Raw genomic sequence first — 13341 nt, 5'->3', positions numbered from 1 at the left:
ACATTTTTAAAGTGCTGAGAGAGAATTATAACATTATGTTTTCTGGGGGGGTTTCAGTTTATGTAGATGTAAACATATGACAACTTTAATGTAAAGATAGGAAAGTAAAGGGGATTCCCTTTACATTTCACTCAAAGTGGTAAAATATTAACTCTAAGTAGATTGTGAAAAGTGCATATTGCAATTCCCAGAGCAACTACTAAAACAATTATTCAAAGATATATAGCCAAAAACTAGACAAATTTATAGGGAATACACAAGACAGTGGAAACAAACAAACAAACAAAAACACCCAGAAGGAACAACAGAAAACAAATAATAAAATGTTAATACTAAATATAGCCATATTAATAGTTATATTAAATATAAATGGTCTAAAGAGAGATTGTCAATCTGAATAAAAGATTGGATCAAGTCTGGTTTACTTCTGGCTTACCTTTTTTCTTAGGGTAGACTTTTGAGGGTCCCAAAGGCTATGGAGCTTGCCATGATTTCCCTTCGTAGGGGACTCTGAATTCAAATATTTATTCCCTTAGTTCCTAACGGTGATCTAAACCACTGCTCACCCTCTCAGTGACTTCTTCAGAATCTAGAGTCTAATGGGAAAAAACAGTCCCAAATGCTGACTTGACTTCTTATGATTCCTTTTTCTCCATGATTCTATCTCTGTAATTATTTACTCCCTTCTTAGCTCCTGAAGACTTCAAACAGATTTTTTAAAAATCGTTTGTCCAGTTTTTTTTTGCTTTTTTCAGAATCAAGTTTGGCTGGGTTATCCACTTTCTATACATTTAAAATCCTAGCAGAAATGAAAGATTTTAAGAGAAAATAGAAATTATTCAAATTGATTCATGAGTAGAAAATCTAAATAATTTATCAACCATATAAGAAACTGAATTATCTAAGATCTATCCCTAATCACTGCAGTCCACCAAGACAATTTTACCAATGAGTTCTACCAAACCCTCAAGAAAAGATAACTCCAATATTACATAAAATATAAGTTACATAAATTTTATAAACTATAAGGAAAAATTGAAAGCTACACAATCCAATTCATAAGACCAGCATGATGCATGATCCTATTACAAAATCTAGACTGAACAAGGACAGCACAAAAATAGAAAATTAGAAAACAATTCCACTTATGAATATAGATGCAAACATTCTAAATAAGATAGTAAACTGACTCTGATACTATAATGACAGAATATGTTGTGATCAAGTAGGTTATACTCCAGGAATATACATAGTTTAATTAATTACCAGGTCAAATGAGAAAAAAACTTTATGAGGATCTCAACAGATGCTTGGAAAGTGTTTGATAAAGCAAAAAAAAAAAAAAAATCCTAATTTTTTAAATTAACGAATTCAGAATAGAAGGAAAACTTTCTTTACCAGATAAAAACTATCCACCAGAAACTTATGTCAAATATCATACCTACTGGGGAAACTGTCTTTGCCTAATATGTGATTGTCCACCTGAAAATTCCAAAGCAACAACTGCCAAACTACTGGAACTGACAAAAAGTTTAGCAATGTGGCTGGATATAAAATAAATACATTATTATAAACATATTATTGTTATTAAATTAATAGTAATGTTAGTTTTTAGTTATTTTTAAATACTCTAATTATTTTAAATTAATAGAAAAACATTTCATTTATAATGACAAAAAGCTATAAAATCTATAGGAATAAATTTTATAAGAAATATCAAAGACCTTTTAAATTAAACTAAACATTTTGCTGAAGCACTTTTTTTTAAATAGACTAGAAAATTTAGAAAAATACTTCACATTCATTATTGGAAATATTTGATCTTTTAATGGTGATAATTCTCTTAAAACTAACTTAAAATTCAATGTAATTCAAATCAAAATCCCAAAGGGCTTTTTACAAAATTTGAAAAACTTATTCTAAACTTCATTTGTAAAAGTTAATATGCAAGAGTACTTAAGACAATTTTGAGTTCTAACAGGAAGAGCCAGCCTTGTTTACTTGCTAGCATTTCATCTCTATAGCAGCAGCTATTTTGACTCTCCCCTAGTCAGAAAAAAGGAATGACAAAGATGCTTCTGTTCACACTTTTTAACAAGAATGTCTTGATATATATTTTTTGTTTTAAAAGTAGTTTTGTAAAATGGGATGAGAAAGCAATGAATGAGAAAGAGAAACATGAAAAAGAATACTAAAATTTTAGTTACAAAATGAGAATCATTGTCTTGTTTTGTCTTCTCTCATCCAACCCTCTACTGCCAACACACACACACGTGCTGGTCAGTATGTAGGACTTGGTGGGGCAATAAACTCTCAAAAGCTTATCTTATACAGAAGTTGGGGTTCCATAGTATTAGCCCAATATAACCTAAAAATTATGTTTGAAAGTTATTTACCTAGATTCTACTATGTTTTGTACTTTGTATGTATTTTTATATTCACCATTTCTACTTCTTCTATTACTTTCTGAGATAGGTAGCATTATTTCTATATTTAGACGAGAAAAGTGGGGCTCATGGACTTTAATTTACTAGTCTTAGGTCAAACATTAATACGTGGCTTACTCAGGATTAACTAATTGTTGCCAAAGTCCATCTTCTTCCACTATGCCTAATTGCCTCTGTTCTGAGGAAAAAGCTATGGAAAGAATTCCTTTGGCAGCTCTCAGGGAATAGGATACCGTGTCACTAGGAAGATTTTCTAGCCAAGATCTTGGTGCCTGTGATGACTCATGTTTAGATCATGTTCCTTGAGAGTAGGGAAAGATAGGAAAGATATCTGTAAGCAGCTGGTTTTAGCATCTGAGAGCTGTAAATAAAGTTCTTAAGAAAACCATCCAATGATATTACACTGTAGGGAATCTTAGAGGTCATAGAAGCACTTATTCCTCTCCACAGCTAAAATTTCAACCCTTGCTGATATTTCCTTTCCACTTCCAGCCTTAATGATGGCTAAAGTGTCTATCACTAAATAGACATTAGAAAGATTCTGAGAGAGACAGGAGGCTTCTAATTCCAGCACCCCTGAGCCCACCCTTTTTCAAGTAACGCACTACTAGAAGCTGAATATTTAGTAGAAATACCTGGATATCCAGCCAGGACAAATGTCAATATATTTTCCAGCCCATAAAAGCGAAACCTGGTCATGGGTAGCCACACAATGAAACACTGTCAGTTATATATGTGTGGAATGGGATACTCTTTGGGCCACAGACAAAAGGAACCACATTTTGCTGTTTTTTTCCCCCACCCGAGAGCTGTGAAGACAGATTCCATAAAGAAATCCAATTTCATAGAGTTGCCACTTGGAAAAATATTAGTCTAAACATCAGGGGATCTGGCTTGTCACCCCAGCATTGCCACAAACAAAACATGGGTAGTTGTGTAACTTCTCTAAGCCTGTCCCCCATCTCTATAAAATCTCACTGTTGAACCTAGTATCTTTGAAATCTCCTCTAGCTGGAACAGTCTGGAAACCTTATTGGAGGTCTGGTAGGAGACAATTACTCCCTGTGCTTGAAATTAAGCCCACATATTGTAGGGGTATCTCTCCTACTCTGTGTTGAAACTTGTGCCTACATCATGTAGTCTAGTTTAAGCACCACTGGGTGATGTCCAGTGTGAAGCATTCATTTAAAAGGGCTCCACACTTTCTGTAAGTCAAAAAGTTCTACCACATTAAAAGAGGCAACAATAGACCTCACTCTTTTTCTTTTCCTCTTGATTTCTTCATCAACCTCAGTAACACAAATATGGCTACAGAGACCTTAATCTCAAGTATTTTATAGTCATAGAACCGTAAGATTAGGCTGGGCACTGCGGCTCATGCCTGTAATCCCAGCACTTTGGAATGGAATGCCAAGGAGGGCAGATCACTTGAGTTCAGGAGTATGAGATCAGCCTGGGAAACATGGCAAAATCCCATCTCTACAAAAATTACAAAAATTATCTGAGTCTGAGGGCACATGTTTGTTGTCCCAGCTACTCTGGAGGCTGAGGTGGAAGGATCGCTTGAGCCCAGGAGGTCAAGGTTGCAGTGAGCCATGATCATGCCACTGCACTCCAACCTGGGTGACAAAGTGACCCTGTCTCAAAAAAAACCAACCAAACAAACAAACAAACAAAAAAAACTAAAAGCTATGAAATAGCTAGGTGTGGTGGTGTGCACCTATAGTCCCAGCTACTCAGGAGGCTGAGACAGGAGAATAGCTCCAGCCCAGGAGTTTGAATCCAGCCTAGCCACAAAACCGGTATCTTAAAAAAAAAAAAAAAAAAAGTTATGAAATATGACCAAGAAGTTTTTGTTAATGAAAGAGGTTGGTGTTGATGATGAAAGATTGATTTCATAAACATGACTAGAATCTAATATCACTTAGCGAAAGAGCCCTGATAGCTTCAAGGAAACTCCAAACAAAATTTGAATAAATTTGTCTCTTCTCAGAAAAGATAAGACATTATAACAAACGGTTATAATAATTTACAATTAAATAGTGTTGTAACTTAGAACAACTCATATTTCAAGGCTGAGCTTTTTTTGTTTTTTGTTTTGTTTGGTTTGGTTTGGTTTTTGAGATGAAGTCTTGCTCTGTCACCAGGCTGGAGTGCAGTGGCGCAATCTCAGCTCACTGCAACCTCCGCCTCCCACGGGTTCAAGCAATTCCCTTGCCTCAGCCTCCCGAGTAGCTGGGACAACAGATGCACACCACCACGCCCGGCTAAATTTTTTTGTGTTTTAGTAGAGACGGGGTTTCACTATGTTGGACAGGATGGTCTTGCTCTCCTGACCTCGTGATCCACCCGCCTCGGCCTCCCAAAGTGCTGGGATTACACGCAAGAGCCACCGCGCCTGGCTGTCTGAGTTCTTTTTTGCTTGGCACCCAGATTAACAACAACAACAACAAAAAAGTATCTCTTTTTCAAATCATCATAAATAATATTCAAAAGAACACTTGCCAGCTTTGAAGTGCAAATCAAAAATGATGTTTATCCAAATATATGTCCTGCTCTCAGGTAATAATACGTCATTTTCTTCCGGCTGAGATATACCTTCATTCTTATCTCCACAGATAAGTGGCCATGTGGTTTGTACAGCTAGGTCTGAAGAATTGGGCTTGCTTTACCTTTTCACCGCAGATAAAAAGGATGTCCTTTTATTTCAGAGAATTAATTGTAGATTAAATATAACCTCAGCTGAAAGTTCACATCAATCACTGTGGCATCAGAATAAACATATCTATGACACTGAAAATACCAGGAAAAGATGAAAAAGACAAGATGAAACCACAGACAGAGGTCTTCAAGGGAAATATATTTATTTCACTATATACATCTTTCTCAGGAGTAGAATGCTGTATGACTCAGAGACTAATCATCAGTCGTATTACATGTCTGAGATGTGCCCTTTCTTTTTTAAGAATTTTTTTAATTAAAAAAATAGAGATGAGGTCTCACTATGTTGCCCAGGCTGGTCTTGAACTCCTGAGCTCAAGCAATCCTCCCAGCTGGGCCTTCCAAAGTGCTAGGATTACAGCCGTGAACCCCCCTACCTGGCCTGTGATGTTTCATAAGTGTTGTTCAGAATGAACTGGTCTAAACCCATCTTTAAAGTCAGTGACATATGGTATAATGCAAAATGTATCTCAGGTTGGCATCTCTCAAATTGCATATGGCTTGTCTCATTTCCAAAATCAAGATGGTATGATGCATGTGATCAAATCCAGTCTTCCAAGTTCAGGTTCCCGCTGATTCTGTTGGTCTGCAATATGAATGCGACCCCAGTCATTCTGACAGGATGGAGTGGGGATGGAAATGGTGACTTATAAAAAGGGCCTTGCAATGTTGCCAATGGAGCTCTTTGGCAGAGACATCTCAAAATTGATTGCAAGACACTATGAATACCTTGTCATTCTGAATGAATGGAAAGCTCAGTGTGGATGTGGCAAACAACGGGAGCTGCTTTCATGTTGAATCATCAAATAATCACCGTACAACCTCTGGGCATCTGAAAAGCTTGCCATTGTGAAGTCAAATTAGCTTAGGACTTGGCAGGGTGTTTGTGATGTGGGTGGTGGGTATCACCATGCATGTCATCATTGTAGACATAGCGTGTGTTGAAAATAGACTTTTTTCTCCATGTCCTTTCGAAGCAGTGTCAGAGGAATATAAAATGAGTATGTTGTTGGAAGAGAGGCAGCTCACAGTTGGATCTGGGTCAGGCAGTATTGGCTGGAACCTGAGAACACTGCCCCGAGACTGATATCTCTTCATGCAGACCCTGGCTGGAACTGCTGCTGCTGAGAAAACTCATTTTTTATTTACTTCCCCAGAGAGAAAGTAACAAAGTTCTGAAATTTTTAAATCTGAGGTCTAAAGTAAAGACTGTTTTATGCTGATTTTTAATCCTTGGGTGTAGTCTGACTGCCCGGAAAAATGAAAGTCAAAAGGAGACATAATTTGGAAACACCTGTTGATGTTTAAAGTCTCTAAAGCCATTGAAATTGGAGTGACAGTTCCAGCATCTTCATTGAAAATATGTCAAAATAGAACTCTTGCATACACATTAACGCACTATATAACTTCAGGTTTAAAAAATACCTTTTATTAAGTGGCGTTGTAGACAGGGTTTGAATCTCCAAGTACAACAGGGCAAACTTGTTTGGGAGAGAATATAGACCCGGTGTGGGAACAGAGTAGGAATGGGGATAAAGGGTGCAAGGAAAGCTTTTCCTGGAGAGATGGGAAGATAAAGAATGTATCTTTGCAGTTCAAAGGGATGGGGGTAAGAATTTTGTGACCTCTCTGGAAAAGTGCAATTGTGGGAACTTCTCAGTCCAACCAGAGCCCAGGTTCTTGAAAACAGTAGAAATGCAGGGCTGGGAACTATGGCTTGCTCCTGTGATCCCAGCACTTTGGGAGGCTGAGGCAGGAGGATCCCTTGGGCCCAGGAATTTGAGACCAGCCTGGAAAACATAGGGAGACCCCATCCCTACAAAAAAAAAAAAAAAATACAAAAATTAGCCAGCTGTGGTGGTGCACGTTTGTGGTCCCAGCTACTGGGGAGGCTGAAGTGGGAAGATCGCCTGGGCCCAGGAAGTGAAGGCAGCAATGGGCCGTGAGCTCACCACTGCACTCCAGCCTGGGAAACAAAGTAAGACTCCTGTGTGGAAAAAATAAAAATAAAAAAGCAGAAATGCAAATCTTGGGTGCTGGTGTGGTAGGATGTTGTGGATCTGGGATTCTCAAACTTTAGTGACTATAACAATCATCTGGGGAGCTGGCTTAAGAACGTAGCAAGCCAGATCCCACTCTCAGAACTTCCCTTTCAGTTGTTCTGGGGTTGGTGCAGGAACCTGCAATTGAAAAAGTATTCTGAGTATCGTAATTCAAGTAGTTCTTGCGTTTTGAGAAATACATTGTATTCTTCATGAGCAAAGGGATTCTACAATTCAGTATCCCTATCCCTTTCCCCTGCTGAAATAAAAAATAAAGAAGCCACAACTTTCTCCAAGTGTTTTGTTACCCTCTTAAAAGAAATAGTGTTGAAATAGCAGGAGCAGCAACCACCACCCCACCACCAATCCCTGATGCTTTCTTTAAAAGTGTACTAAAATCTTTGGCTGGGCACAGTGGTTCACACCTGTAATCCCAGCACTTTGGGAGGCCAAGGCAGGAGGATCCCTTGAGGTCAGGAGTTCAAGACCAACATGGTGAAACCCCATCCCTACTAAAAATACAAAAATCAGCCAGTGTCATGGCACATTCCTGTAATCCCAGCTACTCAGGAGCCTGAAGCAGGAGAATCGCTTTAACACAGGAGGCAGAGGTTGCAGTGAGCTGAGATCGTGCCACTGCACTCTAGCCTGGGCGACAGAGTGAGACTCTGTCTCAAAAAAAAAAAAAAAAAGTACTAAAATCTAACACTTCTTTTTAAAAGTGAGGCTATGTATCAAATATTGTGCTTTACTTACGTTATAACAAGATTAACTATCATTTATTGAGCATTTACTAATGCCAGGCATTGTGCTAAGCACTTTGAAAAATATCACGTAACTTAACACAGTGATCCTGCAAAAAAGGTATTATTCTCTATTTTTTAAATTGATACATAATAGTTGTTCATACTTACTGTTATTTTCTACTTTTATAGCTAGGGAAATTGAGGTTCACAAAAGTTCAGTAGCTTATCTGGGATCACGTATTAGTAAGCAAAATATAGCCAGTGAATCCAAAGACCATGCTTTTTTCTAGTACTTTATTTTAAAATGATCTAATGGGTGGGAGATGAAAATTACCATGTGACAAATTCCTGCAAGTGTGTGTAACCAGCTAATGCTGTAGATGGAGCTGTCATTTCCACTCAATCCCCACGTATAAAACTGACACACTGAAAACAGCTAATCAACCATCAATACTCTCCTCTCTTATTATCTGCTGCGCAGTTGACTGACAAAGACAAGGTGATCTCAGGGCTTGTTTCAAAGTCCTGGGAAACACAGAATTGTGTAAGTGGCAAACCCTGTATGACTGAGCTGCAGTGATTGAGGCATTTACCCGGAGGCTTCTGACATACACATGCTTTTGTCTCTTTCAGCCCAGAATAAGGAAACATGCTTGTGCCCTAGAGTGACGCAAAAGGGCAACCATGGTGACCAGGAAGAGCCCAGAAGGACAACCGTGGTGACTGGGAAGAGCCAGCTCTCAGAATTGGAGAGAACTGGGTTTGCTTCTCAGCTTTGTGTTTTAAGCCCGGCCACTTGTCCTTTCTGAGCCTCAGGCTTCTCACTTTTAAGGTACAAATGAAGATAAATACTTCACAATATAAAAGGGAATTGAGTAAAATAGAACACATAAAAGTTCCTCACATGTAGGAGGCATGCAGTAAAGTTAGTTGAAATATGCTGTGTGTACATGAAGTTTGACCTTAACTTTCTACAGTTTGAAAAGTGGAAATTTCTCTGGTTTCACCCTGTTTGTAGATGAACTCAAAAACATGCTCAACACATTGGGCTTTGATGAGTAATTCATAAACATTGTCAACTTGTTCAGGGGTGATAGAGACAGATCAAAAGAAGCAAGCATCATGAATATTTCATAAAGAAACAAACTGCCTTTGGAAAACCTGTTTCAACTGCCTAAAGTTTAAAAAGAAGTTTGGTTTGCTCATTAACCTCATAGAACTTTTAGAACTAGAACTTTTTATGCCTCCTTTTTATTATACTGTGGTGAACACAGATCATGCACCTAGTCATAGAAATAGGTACGTGTCTCTTCCAAAAGTTTTTGCATCTAGCCAAGTAGTCACTGACGTGTTCAACAGATACTTATCTAGTGATTATGATGCACCAGCTAGAAACTAAAATTAAACATTGAAGACAGTCCCCATAAACAAGAATTTCACATGGGAGAGACACACAAACAAACCAATACAATGTGATAAATGCTGTGAGTTTTTAGGCATGAGGCCCAGAGAAGGAAATTATCTGGGGATAACTTTCAAGAGGTAATAACACTTAATGGCAAAGAGAATAGCTATGCAAGAACCCCACAGTAGAAGACAGCATAGCATGACTGAAAACAACAAATAGTAGGAAATGGTTGGAAATGAGAGTGGAGGTGGGGCATGGGGGACAGGTAAACAGAAGAGAGGCCACAGGTAGACCTGGGTCTGCTAAGAAGGGTCTCCTGTGCCAAAGTTTTAAAAAACATTCTGAAACCAGGAAATGATAAAATAGATCTACTGAAAGAATGATAGATAACATATTCAGAGGAAAAGGGAACAGAACCAGTTTAATTTGTCACTAACTACTTTCTGGGGCTACTCTAGACATTCAGGACAGGATTCTGGGTGATGAGATTTCAAGGTGGTAACAGACATGCCCACCCTGCTAAGGAAAGGTCCAGGGATGCCATCTAGAAATGGCATTGATTATGCATCAAAATGCCTGTGGGGCAGGCAAGAATGGTAGACTGTGTTCCAGTGAAACAAAAGAGACAGCAAAATGATAAAGGAATAGTAAAAGTAAAGAAAGTGCCATCCCCTTGAGATGCCTTAAATTAAATTAGAAAACAATGGAAGCACTACCATTTTGTGACCATTTCACACACCCCATATGGGTCCATGAAGCAAAGACGGAAATGTGATTATGGATGCTGATCAGGTTGGAGTATCTTGAGTCTCTTTTCTTAGAGCCACGGCTTGGGACATGAATTACCTGGATAATTTCTTATACCTTACAGAGCCAACTATGTGGCAGCCCTAGGAAGAGGAGTTAGGGACCAGATACAGTGTTGAGACTGCCAGAAATGAAGCAAAAGTATGTGTATTTCAATGTAGGAGAAGAGTTAGATAAAAATGAGAAGTTCCAAAGGATGTACACCTTAGTAGTGAGTTTAGAGAAGACTGGAAGTTTAAGTCAGCACTGAAAGGTATCTTTTTAAAAAAATTCAGATGGTTGGTTGGTTGGTATGGTAAGGTAGGCAGCTCAATACCAATACATGCTGGGATCTTGGCATCCCGGGACTTATGGCAAGAAGAGGAGAACATCACCCAACAGAGAACTGCTCAATGGGGTGAGATGGTAAATGGGAAGAGCCAGTCTGGCTGCTGTGGATACAAGTGATAGGATGGCCCTAGGCCAGTGTCTAAGTTATATGTAAGCACAGACACGACTCAAACAATTGTTGGTGACAAAGGTCCTCCTCCAGTGCATGAGGCACGCCAGCAAGAATCGCAGAAGTGATTCAACTTGGAAGTCAGAGCAACGTGGTGAGAATTGTGAAATCTGCTCTTATGTGGCATGACTACTGCCAGTGGCTAGAGAGATACTGTGTGCTTCAGCTACACCTAAATTCGTCATCCTTTCTAGCCTTTGGTTTTTCATTCATGCTATTCCTTCTGCCTGGAATCTCCTCCAACAGCACCTTATCCTTATCTCATCAAAGAACTTTTCACACCATTATAACTACCTTTTTATGTATCTGTCTCCCCCACTAAATGGTATGCTCCATGAGAATGGGGCTTGGCTGTCTCGCCATTTTATCTCCAATGTCTAGTAAACGTCCAACACTTAGTTGCATAATAAGTACTTGTTGAATGAATGAATGAACACAAGAGAAAAAAGCCAGAGTAGGACAAGTCTATGAGCCGGAACTTCAGTTATTAACTAGGATTCAGTGCTCTGTCTAGAGGAGAACCAGCATCTTGTTTGGGATAATCAGGCAGCATTTCAGTGAATGGGGCCAACATTGAAGGACACAGAGTTCTGTGATGAGTCAGGGTACTTGAGGTCATAGGGAAGGTTGTACATAAAGGAGATTTATGAGTCAGACTGGGATTTAGCCATAATGACTAGGACTCCTGAATGTGAAGGACATTACATAACTCCTAGCCCCACCACTGAAGTTGTTAATAGATGTCCTATCCCTGCAAAGGTTGCTCACAGTGTGGTCTAAAAATGGGCCTTCTCAGTAGATTCAGTCACAGGAAGTTAGAGAAAGAAAGGAGTGAGGATTAACAAGCAAAAAGAAATGACACAGAGAACTGCAATTGTTACCTTGATCTAAACAGGCTGATATTTTAGAATGCTAAAGAATGTGAGGGTAAAACCTAAACCATAATCCAATGGTTTGGAGATCTGTAACAAAGCATGATGTGTACACAGTTCCGCATAGAGGTTAACATGATCCTTTTCTCATTGCAGCTTCCCCACTTACATCTATTTAGTGAAGTCTCTGATCCTCAGTTCCCAAATCTGCCAAATGGCATGAATTATGGAAAGTGCCCAGAACAGGGTTTCATATATGGTAGACTCAATAAATGGTACCTGTTGTCAGTGTTGGCACCATCACTCAGACTTCAGTGAGAGGCCAGATGGTCCAACATCTGAAGGGAATGTTGTGGCTCTCCCCAACACACATACACACTTTCTCAAACACATACACAACCAGTAGGTTTTCTGCAAATAGGGGAAAGACCGCTAACCATCTACTAAGGGCCCTAGAGCCACAAGTCTATGAGTACAGGTGCTGCCTGCTAAATCATTAGCAGTTGCACATCCATATGTGGAGTCTAACTGAAATTAGGGACAAGGCACTGAGGACTATACACTACTATTTCCCAATTTGGAGAGGAACCTCTCAAAATATAACATTTTTTTCTTTTGCTATTTGAAGATTCGTAATCCTGACTGCACATTAGAGTCACCTGGAGTTCTTCCAAAAAAGAATAACACTCAGGTTCACTCAAGGCTGAAAAATCAGAAACAACTAGAAATTGAGCTCAAGCTTGCGTGGTTTTGCTAAAGGTCCTCCAAGTGATTCTAATATGTTAATCCAAGGGTGGCAGTCTGGACAGGCAGCACCGGCATCACTTAGGATCTTGTCCAAAATGTAGGCTCTCAGGCCCCACCCCAGACTGAATCAGTATCAGAATCAGAATGGAATTAGAATCTGCATTTAAATGAGACTTCCCAGTGATTCAAAATCACATCGAATTTTGAGAAGCAAGGGTTGGTATCAGTAGATTCTCAACTCTGGCTACACAATGTAATCATCTAGAAAATATTTTTAGAAGATAGATACTTGGACTCTATCCCCTGGGATTTTTATTTAATTGGTCTGAGAAGGACCCAGCCTCAGTATTTTGAAAAATCACCCCTGGGATAATTGACTTTCTTTGAATGTAGCCAGGGTTAAGAACTATAATGCGATGTAGGCAATGCCTCAATGACAGGTCAAATTCTTGGCAAGAAACGCCTTCACGAAGGCGGCTTTGTAAGATGAGGTTTAACAACATTCCCTTTCTCCGTGGTTACCTCAGCATTGGCACAAATAGCGGATTTGGTCTGTCTAACATGGGGTGTTCTGGCAACATGTTTAAGAAACGTCTATTTTATATGTCTTTTATAAACATATAAGTTTGCATTCTCTATTTTCCTCCTTTTAGAACTGTAGCTGATTAAAGACTAGCTCCATTTGTGTAATAACAATAACCAAAATAGAATATGCTACTCTTGGGGACATGACTCATGTTCTTGTGTTACTTAGTGTAAATAATTTTAAATATTTATATGAAAACAAACATGAAGATATTATAAGGTAGAAAATACATTTCTCATGGATTCTAAAGATAAAACACAAGACTTCAAAGAAATGTTGCACTTTTAGCTGGCAATTCAGGCTATGCTTCAGACCCCATAGTGGAACGGATTTATTCTTCCTCTGCCCTTGAGACTAGTTTAGGGGAAAAGTTTGAGGAGCGCTGAACCAATGGAATTACTTGAAATATGACACAGTGTGTTGACTTGGTTTCAAATCTTCAGCAGTTGGAGCATCTTGGCTTACC

The sequence above is a fragment of the Papio anubis genome, chromosome 12 (assembly GCF_008728515.1).
Source record: "Papio anubis isolate 15944 chromosome 12, Panubis1.0, whole genome shotgun sequence".
In the NCBI taxonomy this organism is placed as follows: domain Eukaryota; kingdom Metazoa; phylum Chordata; class Mammalia; order Primates; family Cercopithecidae; genus Papio; species Papio anubis.
Note: the sequence above shows the minus strand (reverse complement) of the source record.